This window comes from Oncorhynchus nerka, linkage group LG18 (genome assembly GCF_034236695.1).
Source record: "Oncorhynchus nerka isolate Pitt River linkage group LG18, Oner_Uvic_2.0, whole genome shotgun sequence".
Lineage (NCBI taxonomy): Eukaryota > Metazoa > Chordata > Actinopteri > Salmoniformes > Salmonidae > Oncorhynchus > Oncorhynchus nerka.
The window spans coordinates 44,429,954-44,450,233 of record NC_088413.1 but is presented as its reverse complement, the minus strand read 5'-3'; the positions used below and the strand labels follow the sequence as shown (position 1 = coordinate 44,450,233).

The 20,280-nt window shown below is 42.8% G+C and overlaps 1 pseudogene; it reads right to left on the bottom strand.

Annotated features, from left to right (window-relative positions):
• Positions 1-1,711: 1,711 nt before the first annotated feature.
• The window catches only part of LOC115145873 (G protein-coupled receptor 137Ba-like), a 38,460-nt pseudogene continuing 19,891 nt past the window's right edge, over positions 1,712-20,280 (bottom strand).

The following is a 20,280-nucleotide window of genomic DNA, read 5'->3' as shown; positions in this document are numbered from 1 at the left end:
ATCTAACCTCCAAACGAGCTTCAATGCCATACAGCACTCCTTCCGTGGCCTCCAACTGCTCTTAAACGCGAGTAAAACCAAATGCATGCTTTTCAACCGATCGCTGCCTGCACCCGCATGCCCGACTAGCATCACCACCCTGGATGGTTCCGACCTTGAATATGTGGACATCTATAAGTACCTAGGTGTCTGGCTAGACTGCAAACTCTCCTTCCAGACTCACATCAAACATCTCCAATCGAAAATCAAATCAAGAGTCGGCTTTCTATTCCGCAACAAAGCCTCCTTCACTCACGCCGCCAAGCTTACCCTAGTAAAACTGACTATCCTACCGATCCTCGATTTCGGCTATGTCATCTACAAAATGGCTTCCAACACTCTACTCAGCAAACTGGATGCAGTCTATCATAGTGCCATCAGTTTTGTCACCAAAGCACCTTATACCACCCACCACTGCGACTTGTATGCTCTAGTCGGCTGGCCCTCGCTACATATTCGTCGCCAGACCCACTGGCTCCAGGTCATCTACAAGTCCATGCTAGGTAAAGCTCCGCCTTATCTCAGTTCACTGGTCACGATGGCAACACCCATCCGTAGCACACGCTCCAGCAGGTGTATCTCACTGATCATCCCTAAAGCCAACACCTCATTTGGCCGCCTTTCGTTCCAGTACTCTGCTGCCTGTGACTGGAACGAACTGCAAAAATCGCTGAAGTTGGAGACTTTTATCTCCCTCACCAACTTCAAACATCAGCTATCCGAGCAGCTAACCGATCGCTGCAGCTGTACATAGTCTATTGGTAAATAGCCCACCCATTTTCACCTACCTCATTCCCATACTGTTTTTATACTGTTTTTTAAAATTTATTTATTTACTTTTCTGCTCTTTTGCACACCAATATCTCTACCTGTACATGACCATCTGATCATTTATCACCCCAGTGTTAATCTGCAAAATTGTATTATTCGCCTACCTCCTCATGCCTTTTGCACACATTGTATATAGACTGCCCATTTTTTTTTCTACTGTGTTATTGACTTGTTAATTGTTTACTCCATGTGTAACTCTGTGTTGTCTGTTCACACTGCTATGCTTTATCTTGGCCAGGTCGCAGTTGCAAATGAGAACTTGTTCTCAACTAGCCTACCTGGTTAAATAAAGGTGAAATAAAAAAATAAAATAAAAAATGGGCTGTGTTAAGTGAGTGAACCGGAAAGTTCCCTTAACTCTGTGTGTGTGTGTGTGTGTTGGGGGAGGGATATTTGACTGCTCAGAAACATATTGTTGTGATACAAAGATCTATTTTAGTTAGTGAGGTAATAGTGTGGTTATACTGTGACCATTGTAGGTGACAGTAGGTCAGTGGAGACTTCTCAGATGAGGAAGGGGAGGACCATTCTCCTCAAACAAAATAAAAATATAATAAAAATATATTCAAGTCACCAAATCATTGATTAAAACTCACTGTTTTGCAATGAAGGCCTACAGTAACCACCACAGCACCGTAGGGTAGCACCATGGTGTAGCCGGAGGACAACTAGTTTCCGTCCTCCAATGTGTACACTGAAATGTGAAAGTCCTGACAAGTGACTTTCAAGGGATGCAACAAAACAAATACAGGAACATGGACCGTAACCAATACCGTTTCAGCTACATGGCACTTTGATACTGTATCAGGGTAAAAAATACTTTGCACCATTTTTCTTGCAATAGCTTTTCATAATCAATTTATTGGTGAATGGTGAATGTTACTCACATGAAATATTTTGTATACACATGTAAAACGTGTTGACCAATCATTGATAGAATGTGTACACTTCTCAGGGCCTTTCGAAGTGCTTATCCAATCTTTCTCAATGGCAGATTGATTGTAAGGTAACTGAATGTAATTTGATGTAGAGATTGTTTTCTATGACTGAAATAAATATAGGTCTGTACACAATCTGTTAAGTAAAACATAAAGAACACACACCCTTTTGGTGAGGTGCAGACTAGCGAAAGATACTATACAAATAAAAAATGAAGTCGCACACTCATCTCTTCTTGCTGTAAGAGTAAATAGCTTGCCCAATCTCCTATTCCTGTAGCATGAGGCTGCTTAATGTACAAGTACACCCCATGGCCAAGAAGCTGGTCTATCGCACGGCCTTATGCTGAGTGCCAAGCAAAGAGGTGTTGAGTCTTCTTTGGTTATGACTCACCCAGGGATTGAACCCCCAACCTTCCAATCTTTAGGCTAATCTCTGAGTGGCGATCAGTTTCACGGTTTCATATAAGTCTCTTAAATCAGGGTGAAATACTCTGATTATAGGCTTTTTAGCCAAAATGTTAGTAAAATAAAGAAGAGATGAATGTGCGGCTATCTTTTCCCTATCAAGGTCAGTAGCCTTTGAAATGATACACATTTATCATTGTCATTTCCAATCCTCCTCCAGCACATCAAGGATTATATACTTTACATGCGCCATCACCAGTACACAAACAACGCTTTCATAATGGATTTCACTGCCTATCTGCTGCTGGTTTCCTCTGCTGGTTTCCTCTGTTCCAAGTGAGGCAAAACACTGGCTTTGATAACTCCTCACACTGACCGTTTTGACCACATGCTTGAGCATCCTCGTGAATATTGGTAAAGGCAGAAGGGTGTTGATTATGGATCAACTGTGAAATCAACATCAGTTGCATGATTTGTAAGTCGCTCTGGATAAGAGCTGCTAAATGACTTAAATGTAAATGTAATTAGATGCAAATCTGTGAAGCCAAATCTTGATCATACATCTTAAAATCAGAGATGAGTGGGAATACAGTGGATTGAACAGTCTTGTCAAAACACACAGGAGCTCAAACCTGATCCGCTTTAAAACACGTATAATTTAATCGTAGTCGAGGGTTCGGCCAAGACACAAAACCCAATTTCGACATCGTCGTTCACAGACCAGAGAAACCTCTGTGAGCTGATAATGTTGGTCAGGACTTAGGAATGCAAACCAACTCTTAACGCACTGGTTATGGTTTGCACCATCAAAGAAAGTGGACGATTCATATTTATGTTTGATTTATCAATTGCAGTCACATTGTTAACCAGAGGGTTCTTGAGCCTTCAGAGAACTGGACTGTGTTCATTGTGTTCAAAACACAACGAAACAGGGAGAGACTACCTGGACATCACATAAGAAATGCAAATGTTCATTTTCTGTTGCAAAACTATTTAAAACGGTGTTCATTGCATGTTTTGATAAACACGCCCCCTCTTTGTTATTTTGCTATGTATAGAGTACCACAATGTGAGTCATAATATCCATAAAACCTCGGGGTCAAACAGGGAAATGGTTCCAATCATTTTCCACCATTTTAGAAACACTTAAAATAAAGTCTGTGTTTCTTGTAGGCTTACCCTGGCATTATGTGTTGATAACTGTGTAAATCTCTTCAGGACAAGGTGACTTTTATCAATAGATTAGTCTGCATTTACCTCCCCAAATAGAAATACTAATTAGCTGCTAATGTGGCTATCCTAAAAAAAACTACAAATGCCATGATGATCTGGATGAGACCGCCAAAATCGAGGCAAAGGTAAGGATATCTGGATTAACTATCTATAGCGGGAGTAGACGTGACACTATCTAATGTTAGCTAAATGTAGTAATGAATAAATTGGGAGTTTGCAGGGATTTGTAGTTTTTCATGATGTCTACTTTGATAGCATTTTCGAATCAGAGTAAATAGAGCCAAATATATTGACGAAAGTCACCTTGTCTGAGAGATTTACATGGTTATAAAAACTTCACGCCAGGGTAAGCCTACATGAAACACAGCCCTTATTTTAAGTGTTTCTAAAAATCCCCTATGGGAAAAATGAAGGGTGGAAAACAAATGGAACCATTTCCCTGTTTGACCGCTAGGTTTTTGGGGTATTATGACATCTCCACAGTGGGGCTCTATCATGCCCTTGAATGCAGCCTCTAGTTCTGCAGAGGACTTTTGTTATACCTTGTGTGTTCAGATGAAAAGCTTTATTTTAACAGGGTAGTGCTTGCAAACATCTTTAGTGATCTATGAAAGATGGGTAAATGTGTTACATTCATTGGCCACCAATAAAGAATTTGAGACAAATTATAATTATTATAAAAGGCTAAACCTGCTCTTTGCTAGACACAAGAGCTTATATAGCAATAGATTTCACAGAAACAAAATCAGCAAAAAAATACAATACTTTCAACTCATACATTTGAACATAAGTTGCTGTTAAACAGATAGTTGAATATTTTTGCAAATAAGCCCTTTATCTACTTCCCCAGAGTCAGATGAACCCATGCATACCATTTTTGTGTCTCTGTGTTCAGTTTGAAGGAAGTTGCCAACTAGCGATAGCGTAATTGCTAACTAGCGTTATAGCAATAGTCTATTGAACTAACGCTAGCTAGCATTGGCTCACAAAAATACCTCTAACTCCCTTCATACTGGACGCAAAGACATACAAAATGTTATCCACGATTTCATCTGACTATCTCTTTAAGCAAGGATAATTTGCAATCATGCCAGAGATGTATGTTCTTGGATATAAGGGTGAAAATATCAACATTTGCCAGTATTTTCCCATTGATTATAGCGGTCTGCTCGCTTTTGCTTACTGACAGAGATTTGCTGCAACCATCACACACGTATGCAACTTAGTTTGAGACTCCAAAGCAAATTAAAGGAAAGACAACCATCTGTTTGTTCCTACACCCAAATCCATTACCCTGCAGAATCCACCTCTAAAATTATTTTTTTAAGGAAAAGGGGGAATAAAATACAATAAAAATCTTTAAAGCAGTTCCCCTGGCTGGCCGAAATTGGCTTATGGCCCTGGGAGGGTGAGAGGAAGTTCAACCTGCGGGTATACTATAGAGATAAATAGAGGACTCATATGTGTATCTGTGCCATTCTAGGGTAATAGACAGCTGCTCCATTAAGGCTATCTTTTAAAATAGTACATTTTCTATTTCTAATCCCTCCTAATGACCCAGTTGGAAATGACTCCAACCGGGTCATCAGGAAGGAGCAGCTAATGAAGATGGTAGTCCCACCCAATTGCCTACATTAAAATGGGGGAAGCCCTCAATGGCAGTGCCCATGCTAAAACAGCCTTTTGGCCACTAGAGGCCTCTATCATTCTCTGTGGGTTATATGTTTTCACTTCCTGTCGAACTGGACATTTCCTGTATGACCACCACAGCACCAAAGGTCAAAAGGTGACATCAGCCATATGATGCAATGACAGTCCCAAACACAGAGATGTTGGGAGAAAATAGCATAGAATATACATACAAAGCCTCCCGAGTGGCACAGCGGTCTAAGGCACTGCATCGCAGTGCTTGAGGTGTCACTACAGACCCAGGTTCGATCCCGGGCTGTGTCACAACCGGCCGTGATCGAGAGTCCCACAGGGCGGCGCACAATTGGCGCAGCATCGTCCGGGTTAGGGGAGGGTTTGGCTGGGGGGGCTTTACTTGGCTCATCGTCCCAGCTCCTTGTGGCGGGCTGGGAGCCTGCAAGCTGACCTCGGTTGGAGTTGGAGCGAAATTGGGGAGAAAAGGGGGGTAAATAAAAATATTTTTAAAAAAAGAACATACTTAAAATATGATTGCATTCGTCAGCAGATATTAATTGACATAACTCGTATAACGTCAACAACGACAACACTTGATCTCAGACATTCATAGAAGAAAGGAAACAAGAAAACAATGGCAAAATAAAACAAAACAAAATATTAAATATGATTAGAAGGCATATCAAATGTGTAGAGAGCAATTCCTCTTGCCCTCTCTGAACAGGTTTTTGCAAACACAAAACTCTGTTCAACAGTAACAAACAAAGGAAAGTGTCACATCTGTGCCCACTACACCCTCTGGTGTTCATCCGGTGTCTTCCTAACCTTCAGTTCTCCCCCTCTATACACTCTCCCTTGGTGTGATTGTGTGGTTGGAAACAGGTGTGCTGGAGTCAGAGCTGATCCCTACCAGCTGCAAATCATCCCATAATCAAGACCTCTACATATACTCATCCCTGCCACCTCCACTCGGCCAGATCGTAATCTCTGCTCAGTCCGTTATCACGCTAGCCTTTTGTCTATTCTCAAGATCCTGTTACTCTGCTTTGCTCGTTTTCCTCCCGTACACCATTTTTTGTCCTCTCCTTGCAGTTACCTCTCTGGCTCCTGTTCCACATCTCACCACCAACCACGTTGCTCTGGATATCACTCACCACTATTACCTTGGATTCCCCTCAGGACCCGTTCTACTCAACCAACTCCAACCTCACTCTACACTCCTGATTTTTGCAACTCATCTGAGCTACCCCGGTTCTGCACTCCCCAATTCTCTGATCAATAAACCTTTTTGTGCATTCATCCCGGCTTCCTCTTCCGAGTCCGCTCTTGGGTTCCCACCCTTCGCTCATCGTAACAGGAAAGGAAAGACGATCAACAGTTTTCTTACCTCCTACCTAAACACTTTCTGTGCATATAAGCATGTTTAGCAAACACATTCACACACATACTCGCCCTGTACACATGGGCCGTACCACTATCTCGACATGGAGTCCAAACTAGTAGCCATGGAGTATAAAAAACAAACATAGAATCCAGTTAAAAATGAAATAAGTATGTGGTCATAAAGCTTATTAATAATTTTCGATATATACAGCATTTTGTGCAAGACGTTTTCCACAAGGAAAAAAAACTAACAGTAACATGTAATGGCACATTTTCTGGTGTCCTTGTATGGTGGTGTAGCCTGGTCTCAGATCTGTCTGTGCTATTTTTGCCAACTCTTATGGCCAATGGGGTGACTATGACCAGAGTTGCTGGCAAGACAAAACAAACAGATCTGGGTCCACGCTAATGATGGTGATCTTGATGCTGTAAACTACCACATGGATACAGCTACTATTATAGTCAAGATATAGAAAGAGAGGGAGGGCGTCTTTAAGCCCATCTATCCCTCTCTGTCACCGGTTAGCCTGGTCCCAGATATGTTTGTGCTGTCTGGTGACAATGACCATTAGAGTTAGAAATTAGAAAACACAAACTGAGCTGGGACCTTGCTAGGGCTTTGCCAGGAGTAGCCTACTGTACTATAAAACTGGACCACAAACATTTTGATCTGATCACTCCGCCGATCCACACTTAGTCCGTACGTCACTTTACTGGGTCCAGATCAGAAAATTCATTCAGAAACGTATTGTTTCCCCACAGTCTATGCTCCATTATGGGCCTCTGGTCGAAACGGAGTTCCCAAGGAGCTAAGAAAGCTGGAGGCTCGAGACTACATTTTACGCCCAACTCTCGATCTGTGCCCTCTTTGGCAAAAGTGGCCTTCCTCTTCCACACAGTCTTTGACAGTGTGAAATATTCAAACACACAAAGTATTAACCCTTCCCACAGTGTCCCAGTGCACATTGGGCTCGAATACTGAGAGCATTGCCCATGATTCTAGCCCCATTTGGTGCTGGTTTAGAAGGACATGGTCATGGATGTCTCATTGCTCAGATAACAACTGGTCTTTACAGGGAAATGAGACATGGTCCAGGGAAGGAACACAAAGTCTGAGATTGTATAAAGATCCAAGTCTACATTAAAGCCAGAGTCTTGTCCTCAGAATGTGAAGTGAGGAGATTTTTTCAAGTGCAAATGTCACCTCCAGACTCATGGAGGGGAGTCTGTGTGCAGGGGGTAGCGGGGAGAACTGCCCACTGGACCAAAGCAAAATAGGAAATTTGGGGTGCTGGTCCATGTACTTGTCTGGTCCTTGAAAGAGATAGGGGACTAACTTTTCTGTTTGATGTCCGACAAACATAGAGTGTGTGTGTGTGGAAAAGCTGAGAAGCACAATCCTTTCCTTACAAACACTTCTTAGGAATAGTACAATGTTCCAGGAAGAGCCCTGCACGGACAAGAGTGTAAAGCCCGAGCCCTACCCATGCCCACAACGTTCAGGCCCTACACTACCCAGGCCCAATTGCTTCTGCCAAATTTAATGCCCTGTCAAAAACCCCAAATCAGAAATAACTTCCTCAGTTTGTAAATCCATTAGCTGCTCCTCCGTCTGTCACTCGCTCTGCATCCGCTCAGCTCATTGTGGCTCTGAGTCTGAGTAACCATAGCAATGGCTCTGCTTGGGCTACTTTTCATCACTCTAAACTCCTAAAAAACTCAAGGAACATTATTATTTTCTGTGAAATAATCTCTCCTGTTTTATATGTAATGTGGTTGAAGAACTTAGTTAAATATGACTGTACTGCGCAGCAGAGAACACACAAATGGTTCAGCTTCAAAATGTTAGTGATCAATCTAGTGATACCCGAGCCCTGCCCGTTCTCTAGTTATTGATGAAAAAAATAGACCCTACCTGGACCTAACCCGATGTATAATGTCGGGGGCCGTTGGGCTCGGGTTGGGTAGCAGACCTCTGTTTCAGGACTGTGGTAATAGACATGTTGGAAAGCTTTTTTAATAAACAGAATATCACTCAGTTGACCATTCCCTAACCACCACTGACCTCAAATGATCTCCCCTCGTCTGGCCCTAGAAATCCCAATGGTAGTCACCATGCCTACAACAAGACGGGTAGTTAAGTAGCCCTGGTGGGGTGGGACCGGGTCGAAAGCTGGAATGAGGGAGGCGTGGCCACACAGCGCCAGTCACAGGATCGCCAGTGTAACCCAGAGGGTCGTAGCCATGTAGCTGAAGGTCAGGAGCGCCCCTTTCCTGAGTGTTTTCTGGATTACTTTCAGGGGTATCTACTGGGGACGGCGGGGGTGGTTAGTTCTGAGGGGTGCAGTAGTGATTCTGGGGGGTAGAATAGTAGTTCTGGGGGGTGGAATAGTAGTTATGGTGCTGGTTGGTCTGGATGTTGCCGTAGGCTAGGAGAAGGGGTGCAGTGGAGGTCTGGGAGCCGGTGGGGAGATGGGGATCCCCGTAAGGCTGCCGTTCCTCTGGGTGGAGCTGTACCAGCTGGGGTCCAACTGGGGCGTCGAGGACAGGAAACTACTGTGGAATGGAAAGGACAGGCTTAAATCAGCATTGTATCTGTATGGGGGATATAAGACGTTAGGTTGACTGGGGGATGTAGAATGTTATATGTGACTGTATGGGCGACTGTGTAAAGGGAATATAGGAAGTTATATGTGACTGTGGTGCATATACAGTGCTTTGAGAAAGTATTCACACCCCTTGACCTTTTCCAGATTTTGTTGTGTTACAGGCTTAATTTTAAATGTATTAAATTGAGGTTCTGTGTCACTCGCTTACACAAAATAGTGGAATTATGTTTCTAGAAATATTTACAAATTAACAAAAAATGAAAGGCTGAAATGTTTTAAGTCAAAAAGTATTCAACCACTTTGTTATGGCAAGCCTAAATAAGTTCAGGAGGAAAAAAATAGCTTAATTCACAAAATAAGTTGTATTGACAATAATAGTGTTTAACATGATTATTGAATCTCTGTACCCCACACATACAATTATATGTAAGGTCCCTCAGTCGAGCAGTGAATTTGAAACAGATTCAATCACAAAGACCAGGAAGTTTTTCCAATGCCCCTATTTGTAGATAGGTAAAAGAAAAGCAGATATTGAATATCCCTTTGAGCATTAATTACACTTTGGATGGTGTATCAATACACCCAGTCACTACAAAGATACAGGCAACCTTTCTAACTCAGTTGCCGGAGAGGAAGGATACCGCTCATGGATTTTACAATGAGGCCAATGGTGACTTTAAAACAGTTACAGACTTGAATAAGTTTAATGGTGGTGATAACTGAGGATGGATCAACAACATTGTAGTTACCATTTTGTTGATCCCTGCCTACAGACAGAAACTAAAACAAGAGGCTCCCACGCTGAGGTCTGTCCAACGCTGGTCCGACCAAGCTGACTCCACACTCCAAGACTGCTTCCATCACGTGGACTGGGATATGTTTCGTATTGCGTCAGATAACAATATTGACGAATACGCTGATTCGGTGTGCGAGTTCATTAGAACGTGCGTTGAAGATGTCGTTCCCATAGCAACGATTAAAACATTCCCTAACCAGAAACCGTGGATTGATGGCAGCATTCGCTTGAAACTGAAAGCGCGAACCACTGCTTTTAATCAGGGCAAGGTGTCTGGTAACATGACCGAATACAAACAGTGCAGCTATTCCCTCAGCAAGGCTATCAAACAAGCTAAGCGTCAGTACAGAGACAAAGTAGAATCTCAATTCAACGGCTCAGACACAAGAGGCATGTGGCAGGGTCTACAGTCAATCACGGACTACAAGAAGAAATCCAGCCCAGTCACGGACCAGGATGTCTTGCTCCCAGGCAGACTAAATAACTTTTTTGCCCGCTTTGAGGACAATACAGTGCCACTGACACGGCCTGCAACGAAAACATGCGGTCTCTCCTTCACTGCAGCCGAGGTGAGTAAGACATTTAAACGTGTTAACCCTCGCAAGGCTGCAGGCCCAGACGGCATCCCCAGCCGCGCCCTCAGAGCATGCGCAGACCAGCTGGCCGGTGTGTTTACGGACATATTCAATCAATCACTATACCAGTCTGCTGTTCCCACATGCTTCAAGAGGGCCACCATTGTTCCTGTTCCCAAGAAAGCTAAGGTAACTGAGCTAAACGACTACCGCCCGTAGCACTCACTTCCGTCATCATGAAGTGCTTTGAGAGACTAGTCAAGGACCATATCACCTCCACCCTACCTGACACCCTAGACCCACTCCAATTTGCTTACCGCCCAAATAGGTCCACAGACGATGCAATCTCAACCACACTGCACACTGCCCTAACCCATCTGGACAAGAGGAATACCTATGTGAGAATGCTGTTCATCGACTACAGCTCGGCATTCAACACCATAGTACCCTCCAAGCTCGTCATCAAGCTCGAGACCCTGGGTCTCGACCCCGCCCTGTGCAACTGGGTACTGGACTTCCTGACGGGCCGCCCCAGGTGGTGAGGGTAGGCAACAACATCTCCTCCCGCTGATCCTCAACACTGGGGCCCCACAAGGGTGCGTTCTGAGCCCTCTCCTGTACTCCCTGTTCACCCACGACTGCGTGGCCACGCACGCCTCAAACTCAATCATCAAGTTTGCGGACGACACAACAGTGGTAGGCTTGATTACCAACAACGACGAGACGGCCTACAGGGAGGAGGTGAGGGCCCTCGGAGTGTGGTGTCAGGAAAATAACCTCACACTCAACGTCAACAAAACTAAGGAGATGATTGTGGACTTCAGGAAACAGCAGAGGGAACACCCCCTATCCACATCGATGGAACAGTAGTGGAGAGGGTAGCAAGTTTTAAGTTCCTCGGCATACACATCACAGACAAACTGAACTGGTCCACTCACACAGACAGCATCGTGAAGAAGGCGCAGCAGCGCCTCTTCAACCTCAGGAGGCTGAAGAAATTCGGCTTGTCACCAAAAGCACTCACAAACTTCTACAGATGCACAATCGAGAGCATCCTGGCGGGCTGTATCACCGCCTGGTACGGCAACTGCTCCGCCCTCAACTGTAAGGCTCTCCAGAGGGTAGTGAGGTCTGCACAACGCATCACCGGGGGCAAACTACCTGCCCTCCAGGACACCTACACCACCCGATGTTACAGGAAGGCCATAAAGATCATCAAGGACATCAACCACCCGAGCCACTGCCTGTTCACCCCGCTATCATCCAGAAGGCGAGGTCAGTACAGGTGCATCAAAGCTGGGACTGAGAGACTGAAAAACAGCTTCTATCTCAAGGCCATCAGACTGTTAAACAGCCACCACTAACATTGAGTGGCTGCTGCCAACACACTGACACTGACACTGACTCAACTCCAGCCACTTTAATAATGGGAATTGATGGGAAATGATGTAAATATATCACTAGCCACTTTAAACAATGCTACCTTATATAATGTTACTTACCCTACATTATTCATCTCATATGCATACGTATATACTGTACCCTATATCATCGACTGCATCCTTATGTAATACATGTATCACTAGCCACTTTAACTATGCCACTTTGTTTACATACTCATCTCATATGTATATACTGTACTCGATACCATCTACTGTATCTGCATCATGTTATGGGTATGTGTGTCATTGGGAAGGACTAGGTATTTTGTTGTTGCTGATCAAATTAAATGGAATAGAGTTAAGTACAGGCAAAATCCTAGAGGAAACCCTGGTTCTGCTTTCCAACAGACACTGGGAGACAAATGAACCTTTCAGCAGGACAAGGCCAGATATACACTGGAGTTGCTAACCAAGAGGACATCGAATGTACCTGAGTGGCCTAGTTACAGTTTTGAATTAATTTGTCTTGAAAATCTATGGCAAGACTTGAAAATGGCTGTCTAGCAATGATCAACAACCAATTTGACAGAGCTTTAAGAGTTTTCAAAGAATAATGTAGAATAATGTGCAAATATTGTACAATCCAGGTGTGCAAAGCTGTAGGATGTTAGCTGTAATCACTGCCAAATATGATTCTAACATGTATTGTACAAACAAATATGAAAATGTATGTACTCACTACTGTAACTCACTCTGAATAAGAGTGTGTGCTAAAACTGTATTAAATGTATTGACTCAGGTGTGAATACTAAAAACATGGTTTTCACTTTGTCATTATGGGGTATTGTGCGTAGATGGCTGAGATTTTTTAAAATTTAATCAATTTTGAATTCAGGCTGTAACACAACAAAAATGTGGAATAAGTCAAGGGGTAGGAATACTTTCTGAAGGCACTGTAGGTTGTTATAGATGACTTTGTACAGGGGAAATATGATGCTATAAGCGACTGTATAGCTGGAATGTAGGATGTTAGCATTGTGTACACGGGATATAGGATGATATCAGTGACTGTGGGGGGTAAATGATGGCAATACAGTATGGTTTTAGGTGACTGTATACGGACAATATAGGAAGCAATATAGGTGACTGTGTACAGGGGATACAGGATGTTATAGGTGACGGAATTTACAATATAGGATGTTATAAGTGATAGAGTATCCTGTTACCCACTTCGGTCGATCTGCTCTGGAGTTGTTGCTCCTGGACAGGTCATCATCGCTGTCGTACCTCCGGGGGTTATCAAAAAAATAGGCCTTGGAACTGAAGCTGTGACTGTTGATCATTCCTCCTGGTGCCTGCAGAAAAGGACACACTCACAACTTAATAAGTAATATATGACACGAAAAACATGCTTAAAGACTTTACATGAACTTATACCATAGTAATAAGACAGGAAATATTCTTGTAAGTACATGTATTGTGCGACCAAATCATTTCCAATGGGTCTCATGTGGCGCTTGCATTGCCAGGGTTGTGGGTTCGATTCCCACGGTGGACCAGTAGGAAAAAGTATCACTGCTAAATGACTAAACTGTCATCCTTTGTGTTTCAAAGTCAGTGTGGTTGTACCTTCCACCTGTCTGATAAATGAATGTCAATTTACAATGAGCAAAAATATAAACGCAACAATTTCAAAGATTGTACTGTGTAACAGTTCATTTAAGGACATCAGTCAATTTAAATTAATTCATTAGGCTCTAATCTATGGATTTCACCTGACTGGTCACAGATACCTTAAAAAAAAGTTAAGGGCGTGGATCAGAAAACCAGTCAGTATCTGGTGTGACCACCATTTCATGCAGCCCTTCACAGAGTTTATCAGGCTGTTGCCTGTGGAATGTTGTCCCACTCCTCTTCAATGGCTGTGTGAAGTTGCTGGATATTGGCAGCAATTGGAACGTGCTGTTGTACACGTAAATCCAGAACATCCCAAAATATGCTCAATGGGTGACATGTCTGGTGAGTATGCAGGCCATGGAAGAACTGGGACATTTTCATCTTTCAGCAATTGCATACAGATCCTTGGGGCATATTTGTGCATTATCATACTGAAACATGAGGTGATGAATGGCATGACAATTGCCCTCAGGATCTCGTCACGGTAGCTCTGTGCATTCAAATTGCCATGGGGCACTCTGACATCAGCAAACCGCACGCCCACATGACACCATACGACGTCTGCCTTCTGCCTGGTACAGTTGAAAACGGGATTCATCCGTAAAAGCACACTTTTCCAGCGTGCCAGTGGCCATTGAAGGTGAGCATTTACCCAAAGAACGCCAAACAGCAGTCAGGTCAAGACCCTGGAGAGGATGACGAGCACACAGATGAGCTTCGCTTTGATGTTTTCTGACAGTTTGTGCAGAAATTATTTGGTTGTGCAAACCCACAGTTTTATCAGCTGTCTAGTCTCAGACGATCCGGCAGGTGAAGAAGCTGGATGAGAAGGTCCTGGGCTGGTGTGATTAAATGTGGTCGGCGGTTGTGAGGCCGGCGGTTGTGAGGCCTGTTGGACAGACTGCCAATTTCTCTAAAACGACATTGGAGGTGGCTTATTGCAGAGAAATGAACATTACATTCTCTGGCAACTGCTCTGGTGGACACTCCTGCAGTCAGCATGTCAATTGCAACAGTCACTCAAAACTTGAGACATCTATGGCATTGTGTTGTGTGACAAAACTGCATATTTTAGAGTGGCCTTTTATTGTTCTCAGCACAAGCTGCAACTGTGTAATGATCATGATGTTTAATCAGCTTCTTGATATGCAACACCTGTCAGGTGGATGGATTATTTTGGCAAATGAGATGCTCATTAACAGGGATGTAAACAAATGTGTGCACAACATTTGAGAGTCATTTCTGGGATCTTTTATTTCAGCTCATGAAACATGGGACCAATACTTTACATGTTGTGTTTATGTATTTGCTCAGTATAGATGTACTGAGGTAGGCAAATATTTGACTAATGTGCATTCAAACACATATGATTCATGTGAGCTCCTTTTAGGGCTGGGCAATATATCCAATTCATTTGAATGTATGTTTTTGCGCGATATTCCAAATGCCTGTCTCGCAGAATCAAGTTTTTGAAAATAATTTTAAATTTTATGAGCGTTTATGTCAGCTTGTTCACATTGTCTTTTTGGTCTCGCTCCTTCTGTACTGTGCACCTTCCCATTTACACCAGAGATCTGTATATAATGATGATATGCTCATGTCTCTGCCCTAACAATGGGAGTCATTGTCCCAAAAGCAGGAAGGCAGACCTTTGGGACAATTCAAAATAAGCGCATTGGGCTTATTATTGACAGATTTTTGCGAGAGTGAAACCTCTCGCTTCGCATCTCCCTGCTGGCCAAACCCTCCCCTAACCCGGATGACGCTGGGCCAATTGTGCGCCGCCCCATGGGTCTCCATGTCGCGGCCGGCTGCGATAGAGCCTGGACTCAAACCAGTGTCTCCAGTGGCACAGCAGGCACTGTGATGCAGTGCCTTCGACCACTGCGCCGCTCGGGAGGCCTCGACAAGCGGTTTTAACTCGCTATTTGCATTTGATCACGTATCACTAGCGGCATTTTAGTCAGATAAAGATATACTAGCTGTTTAGTCTGTGTTTTATAAATGCGCAATAAGCATTAAACAATTATATAAGGAATTGTCAAATAAGGTAGTGATTTCAACATCTGAACACAGAGGACAGGCTAGCATGCTGTTCAAACAGTTGGAGACGGACAGAAGGTTGTTCACAACAATTCAACTGTTTTGCCTTGTTACCTGAATTCAGAGTTTGTGTAATTAAACATAGATCCAAGTTGGCTATCCTTGAAATATAAATATTAGCTGGCTACTCTCTAGCATGTGGGTTTGTGCTTGAGAGATTGTTTATGAGACCGGTGTTCATTTTCTATAATGCCTGCTACATTATTAGTGAATGTGCATTATGTATGGTTCTGATTAAATGTGTAACATAAAGGTCATTTTTATAGACAGACCTGAAAGCCAGATCAGTGATTATTGCAACAACAAAAAAAGCAGGTACAACTATGTTGATGAAATAATTACATCATTATTGGGTCTTATGGTTGTGGAAGGCATACTTTCTTTATTTTTTATTTTTTTAACTAGGCAAGTCAGTTAAGAACAAATTCTAATTTACAATGACTAGCTAGGAACAGTGGGTTAACTGTTCAGGGTCAGTACGACAGATTTGACCTTGTCAGCTCAGGGATTCGGTCTAGCAACCTTTCGGTTACTGGCCCAATGCTCTAACCTAGGCTACCTGCCAACCCCGCATATATTCAGCCTAGGTATAATTTCACAAGCTTTGAATTCATTAGATTATTGCTTGCTGTTTTAAATGCAGTATATTTTACCTTCAATTGTACAACAAAGCTTATTTAGAGAAAACATAAAACAAATCGAGATACAGTATATATCGTGAGTCGCCCATAAGTTTGAAAAAATTTTAGATATTAGTTTTAGGCCTTAGCTCCTTGATTGACTGGTATACAATTGTAGCACGCGCTCCAGCAGGTATATCTCACTGGTCAACCCCAAAGCCAATTCCTCCTTTGGTCGTCTTTCCTTCCAGTTCTCTGCTGCCAATGACTGGAACGAACTGCAAAAATCTCTGAAGCTGGAGACTCATAACTCCCTCACTAGCTTTAAGCACCAGCTGTCAGAGCAGCTCACAGATCACTGCACCTGTACATGGCCCATCTGTAAACAGCCCATGTATCTACCTACCTCATCCCCATACTGTATTTATTCATTTAACTTGCTCCTTTGCACCCCAGTATCGCTACTTGTACTTTCATCTTCTGCACATCTTCCATTCCAGTGTTTAATTGCTATATTGTAATTACTTCACCACCATGGCCTATTTATTGCCTTAACTCCCTTATCTTACCTCATTTGCACTCACTGTAAATAGACTTTGTTTTCTTTTGTTCTACTGTATTATTGACTATGTTTTGTTTATTCCATGTGTAACTCTGTGTTGTTGTATGTGTCAAATTGCTATGCTTTATCTTGGCCAGGTCGCAGTTGCAAATGAGAACTTGTTCTCAATTAGCCTACCTGCTTAAATAAAGGTTAAATAAAAAAAAATAAAAAAAATACCATCAGGAAGTAAATGGTCTTACTAGGTTCTGATTGGGCCTCTGTACCCTAAAGAAGACCACGACCAGACTGGTGGGTAGCAGCTCCCAGAAAAAGAGGATGATCCCAAAGATGATGTAGGCCTCTCCACTGATCTTCTCTATGTCAGCCTGGAGGGAAAACACACACAGATCCAACAATTAGAGAAATGAAACACAGAAAAAATACACACATGGAGACATACACAAGTGCACATAATAGTTTGTAGGCCAGACAGTTCGGAAGCTACAGACGATCGGTGGATGTGGTGGATTGAGATGCATTCCAATGCAAAAAAACATATCTCTAGTTTAAACTATACATATACAGTACCAGTCAAAAGTTTGGACACATCTACTCATTCAAGGGTTTTTATTTTTTACATTGTATAATAGTAGTGAAGACATCAAAACTATGAAATAACACATATGGAATCATGTAGTAAACAAGTGTTTAACAAATCAAAATAAATTTTAGATTTTGGATTCCTCAAAGTAGCCACCCTTTGCCTTGATGACAGCTTTGCACATGCTTGGTATTCTCTCAACCAGCTTCATGAGGTAGTCTGTAATGCATTTCAATTAACAGGTGTGCATTGTTAAAAGTTAATTTGTGGAATTTATTTCCTTCTTAATGTGTTTGAGCCAATCAGTTGTGTTGTGACAAGGTACAGTAGGGGTGGTACACAGAAGATAGCCCTATTTGGGATGATTAGGTCTGTTCAAACTTTTGACTGGTATATACAGTCGTGGCCAAAAGTTTTGAGAATGACACAAATATTAATTTTCACAAAGTCTCCTGGCTCAGTTTGTATGATGGCAATTTGCATATACTCCTGAATGTTATGAAGAGTGATCAGATGAATTGCAATTAATTGCAAAGTCCCTCTTTGCCATGCAAATGAACTGAATCCCGGAAAAACATTTCCACTGCATTTCAGCCCTGCCATAAAAGGACCAGCTGACATCATATCAGTGATTCTCTCGTTAACACAGGCGTGAGTGTTCATGAGGACAAGGCTGGAGATCACTCTGTCATGCTGATTGAGTTTGAATAACAGACTGGAAGCTTCAAAAGGAGGGTGGTGCTTGGAATCATTGTTCTTCCCCTCTTTCATGGTTACCTGCAAGGAAACAGGTGCCGTCATCATTGCTTTGCACAAAAAGGGCTTCACAGGCAAGGATATTGCTGCCAGTAAGATTGCACCTAAATCAACCATTTATCGGATCATCAAGAACTTCAAGGAGAGTGGTTCAATTGTTGTGAAGGCTTCAGGGCGCCCTAAAGTTGATTTACGCTGCGGGATCGGGGCACCACCAGTACAGAGCTTGCTCAGGAATGGCAGCAGGCAGGTGTGAGTGCATCTGCAGGCAGGTGTGAGTGCATCTGCACGCACAGTGAGGCGAAGACTTTGAGGATGGCCTGGTGTGAAGAAGGGCAGCAAAGAAGCCACTTCTCTCTAGGAAAAACATCAGGGGCAGACTGATATTCTGCAAAAGGTACAGGGATTGGACTGCTGAGGACTGGCGTAAAGTAATTTTCTCTGATGAATCCCCTTTCCGATTGTTTGGGGCATCCGGAAAAAAGCTTGTCCGGAGAAGACAAGGTGAGCGCTACCATCAGTCTTGTGTCATGTCAACATTAAAGCATCCTGAGACCATTCATGTGTGGGGTTGCTTCTCAGCCAAGGGAGTGTGCTCACTCACAATTTTGCCTAAGAACACAGCCATGAATAAAGAATGGTACCAACACATCCTCCGAGAGCAACTTCTCCCAACCATCCAGGAACAGTTCGGTGACGAACAATGCCTTTTCCAGCATGATAGAGCACCTTGCCATAAGGCAAAAGTGATAACTAAGTGGCTCGGGGAACAAAACATCGATATTTTGGGTCCATGGCCAGGAAACTCTCCAGACCATTGAGAACTTGTGGTCAATCCTCAAGAGGCGGGTGGACAAACAAAAACACACAAATTCTGACAAACTCCAAGCATTGATTATGCAAGAATGGGCTGACATCAGTCAGGATGTGGCCCAGAAGTTAACTGACAGCATGCCAGAGCGGATTGCAGAGGTCTTGAAAAAGAAGGGTCAACACTGCAAATATTGACTCTTTGCATCAACTTCATGTAATTGTCAATAAAAGCCTTTGACACTTATGAAATGCTTGTAATTATACTTCAGTATTCCATAGTAACATCTGACAAAATATCTAAAAGCACTGAAGCAGCAAACTTTGTGGAAATTAATATTTGTGTCATTCTCAAAAGTTTTAGACACGACTGTAGACTGATGAGGGGGTAAAATAATTGTATCAATTTTAGAAAATAAGGCTGTAGCGTAACAAAATGTGGAAAAAGTCAAGGTGTCTGAATACTTTCCGAATGCTCTGTATATATACTGAACAAATATAAACTCAACATATAAAGTGTTGGTCCTATGAGCTGAAATAAAATATCCCAGAAATGTTTCTCTCAATTTCTGTGCACAAATTTGTTTACATCCCTGTTAGTGAGCATTTCTCATTTGGCAAGATAAACCATCCACCTGATAGGTGTGGTATATCAAGAAGTTGATTCATCATTACACAGGTGCACCTCGTGCTGGGGAAAATAAAATGTGCAGTTTTGCCACACAACACAATGCCACAGATGTCTCAAGTTGAGGGAGTGTGCAATTGGCATGCTGACTGCATGAATGTTCACCACTGCTGTTGCCTGCGAATTTCTCTACCCTAAGCCATAATTAGAGAACTTGGCAGTATGTCCAATGAGCCTCATAACCGCAGATCACGTGTAACCATGCCAGCCAAGGCCCTCCACATCCAGGTTCTTCACCTGCGAGATCGTCTGAGACCAGCAATCCGGACAGCTGATGAAACTGAGGAGTATTTCTGTCTGTATTAAAGCCCTTTTGTGGGGAAAAACTCATTCTGATTGGCTGGGCCTGGCTCCCCATGGCTGCACCCCTGCCAAGTCATGTGAAATCCATAGATTAGGGCCTAATTAATTTATTTCAATTGACTGATTTCCTTATATGAACTGTAACTTAGTAAAATCATTCAAATTGTTGCATGTTGCATTAATATTTTTGTCAGGTATTGTTTGGGACTACTCAACAGAAAAAAATCTTGGCCAACCAACAACCTATCAACCAACCAATCGACCATTCGACTAAATGGGGTCAGCCCTCAACTGAGACAGAAACATACTTTAAGATAATTTCTCAGATAATCCCAAATAC